The following is a 3,754-nucleotide window of genomic DNA, read 5'->3' on the forward strand; positions in this document are numbered from 1 at the left end:
CTCCTGAATGGGTAAGATTCCAGGCATGAACCAGCAGTCCTGGCTTCATATATTAGTATTTTCACACACAGTTCATTTCTATTTCCTAAAACTCTTCACCATATAGAGTTCAAATGTGAAGTAAAGCTCTTTTTACTCCATTAGGCATGAGGTCAGCTTGACTGTAATATACAGCTGTAAGAGGCTGCACTCTGATCCTATATTTTTTTGTTTTCTGCTCATTTGAGTTGATGGTTTAGTCGACTGCTCAGTTTTAAGTCCTGTCTGTGTCAGTATCCGTCAGTAACAGACGATCTGCACTATGTTGTCTTTGAGTTAGGATCTTTACAAGATGAGACCAAACATGACCAACTTTCTTTGTTTCAGCCAATAAGTATGTGATATGTTCTGAGAAGTTTAAAAAAAATTGCTTTCAGCCACATGCTGATTCAAAAACATTGCTTTCAGCTGGGTGCTGGTGGCTCACACCTATCATCCTAGCTACTCAGGAGGCTGAGATCTGAGGATCAAGGTTCAAAGCCAGCAAAGTCTGTGAGTCTCTTGTCTCCAATTAACCACCAGAAAACAGATAGTGGTGCTGGGGCTCAAGTGGTAGAACACTTAACTTTAGCTGAAGAGCTCAGGGATAGCCCCCAGACCAAGAGTTCAAGCCCCACGACCAAGAGAAAAAAAAAACTGCTCTCATACATTTTTATTATTTCATTTTTTATTTTCCATCATGTTTATTTGCTTATTATTTTCTAAACTTCAAAAGGTTGTACAATTTAACATGTATGTGTCCAGTGCTTTTGTGTGTGTGTGTGTGTGTGCGCGCGCGCGTGCGTATGTATGTGCGTGCACATGTGCACCAGTTGTGGGGTTTGAACTCAGGACCTCAGCACTGTTGCTGAGTTTTTTTGCTCAAAGCTAATGTTCTTCCACTAGAGCCATGGCTCCTTTTCTGGCATGTTGGTAGCTAACTGGAAATAAGAGTCTCACAGACTTTTCCTGCCCAGTCTGACTTTGAATCCCAATCTACAGATCTCAGCTTCCTGAGTAGCTAGGATTACAGGCATGAACCACCAGCACTCAGTCAGTAATATCACCTTCCTAAATGGCCTGTTAATTGTCCAAAGGGTTTTCTTCATAGAGATTCATTTTTGCACATTGTATATAAATATGCATATGTCTTTTTGTGTGTTTACTTATACAGCAGTCCAATATGTATGAATAAACCTGTAATCTGAGTAATGGTGACTCACACCTGTAGTCCTAGGTACTCAAGAGGCTGGTATCTGAGGATGATGGTTCAAAACCAGTGTGGACAGAAAAGTCCCCATGAGACTCTTATATCCAATTAACCACTCAAAAACTGGAATTGGAGCTGTGGCTCAAAGTGGTAGATCGCTAGCCTTGAGCTCAGGGGCAGCATCCAGGGCCCTGAGTTCAAGCCCAATAACTGACCTAAATACATACATAGATACATACATACATACATATATATATACATTCATGTGTATTAGTCAGCCATGAGTATATATTTTAGTTGTTAATACCTTTCTAATTGTGTATCTTTTTTTTCTGTTTTCATGGAATGCAATTCTAAGGCTCTCATGTCTGAAGTCGTTACCTCCCTTTCTTTTTGGGGTGTCCCCACCTTTAAGAGTACCATGTGCCTTGGTGAAACAGGATGTCATGCTCTACATTCAGAGTAAGATCCCCTGACTTGAACTACTGGCCTCAAAATATGCCTATGCTCATTGGTAGTAACTGAAAGAACTCTCCAGTGAAAAGATGGGAAAGCTATCATACAAGAAAAGCCTTTCACTCCTAGGCTGAGCCTCAGAAACACTTAGGAAATGGAAAGCAGAAACAAGGAGAAAATCATTAGAAAAAATGGGACTCATAGCCGGGCACCAATGGCACACACCTGTAACCTTAGCTACTCAGGAGATTGAGGTCTGCGGACCACAGTTCAAAGCCATCCAACCACCAACCAGGAAAGTCAGTGAGACTCTTATCTCCAATCATCCACCAGAACAAACTGGAAGTGGCACTGTGGCTCGAAGTAGTAGAGCCCTTGCCTTGAGCAACAAAGCTTAGAGATAGCACCCAGGCCCCGAATGCAAGCCCTAGAATGGTATAAACAAACAAACAAACAAACAAAAGCGATTGCTTCTATTTACTTTTTTTTCATTTGTCCAGTAGTTACTGAGTGCCTTATAGATATATGGCACCATTCCAAATGCTATCAATACAGCAGTGAACAAACCAACATCCCAGACACTATTATATGCCCTATGCTTTATTTGCATTATCTCATTTAATGCTTTTAACTCCTGGGGCAGTCATCCAGCTGGCAACAAAATATGCCTCACTTAGGAAGTGACATTTCAGAGATTCAAAGCCTAATTAAATTGCTGAGAATCTTACAGCTAGGAAGTTTAAGCCTAGGGATTGCACTCCTGTTTAACTATCGCTAAGGTTTACACTCTTAATTACTAGATTTTACTACCTCTAGATCATGAATAACAAAGTAGAATTATGTAACTCACACCTGAAGCCACTAAGAATAAAATCCCATAAATGGTTGGGGTTTTGTGTATATTTTTTGGTGGCTGTTAAATATATGATTTACTTTATTTGGACATTGATAAGATTCAGAACAAGTGAAGTCAGTGAGATGTCACAGTAAAATCTATAAGCCATTCAATGAGCCATTAAAGCATAGACTTGAAATAATAGAAATTAAATAACAAAACAAAGACTTTCAGGGAACCCTCATCTCCAAACAGGCTGTTAAGGAAACTGAGTTTATGCTACATTTGCTCTCAAGACAATCACTATTTATGAAAACTGAATTATTTCTCCATGCTGAAATTTTCTAATAAATGTTTTAGATCACCATGAAGGATTTTTCGTGTGTGCCAGTACCAAGGCTTGATCTCCAGGCCTGGGCACATTCCCGAAGCTCTTTTACTCGAGACTAGCACTCTGTCACTCAAGCCACAGCTTCACAACCAGCTTTTTGGTGGTTACTTGAGGATAAGAGTCTCCCAGACTCTTCTGCCCAAGCTGGCCTTGAACCTGGCTCCTCAGATTTGAGCCTACTGAGTAGCTAAGATTACAGACATGAGCCACTAGTGCCCACCAGCCATAAAGAATTTTTAAGAGCTTAATTCTGTGGACCTGATGAATAGTCAAAAATGTATTTCCCCCCAAAATTAAACCTACCTCATTGTTTCACCAGGAATGATTTGACTGAATTCTGTAAACACCTCCTAGAGATGTCCTAAATGGCCTGCATTCATTTCATTTGTTTATCATCTGTGTAGAAAGACAACACATACATATGAGTTCGGGTACTGTAGACAGTTCTGCTTAGTAAATGAAACAATACCTGTCGGTGTTTATCCAGATTAACTGGGTTGTTTATTTGTACCTTCAAAACATAATGAAACATAGGTTTCACTAAAAAGCTCACAAAGGATCACATCAACATCTATACATATGTAGGATTTGAAGAGGGGAGGAATTAAGAAATATTAGAGGTGAACATGTAATCCTAACTACTCAAGAGACTGAGGTCTAAGAATCGTGGTTCAAAGCCAGCCGGGGCAGGAAAGTTTGTGAGATGCTTACCTCCAATTAACCTGCAAAAAAGCGAGAGATAGAACTGTGGCCCAAATGGTAGAGACTACAAGCCTTGAGCAAAACCAGCTCAAGGACAGCGCCCAGGCCCTGAGTTCAAGCCCCTGGACACACACTCCACACA

General features: G+C 40.4%; 1 protein-coding gene across 1 annotated transcript in view; it reads left to right on the forward strand.

Annotated features, from left to right (window-relative positions):
* Nucleotides 1–3,754, forward strand: part of Syt10 (synaptotagmin X) — an 82,170-nt gene that overhangs the window by 74,693 nt on the left and 3,723 nt on the right. The gene's annotated exons all lie outside the window — the stretch shown is intronic.

This window comes from Dipodomys ordii, unplaced genomic scaffold (assembly GCF_000151885.1).
Source record: "Dipodomys ordii isolate 6190 unplaced genomic scaffold, Dord_2.0 Scaffold170, whole genome shotgun sequence".
NCBI lineage: Eukaryota > Metazoa > Chordata > Mammalia > Rodentia > Heteromyidae > Dipodomys > Dipodomys ordii.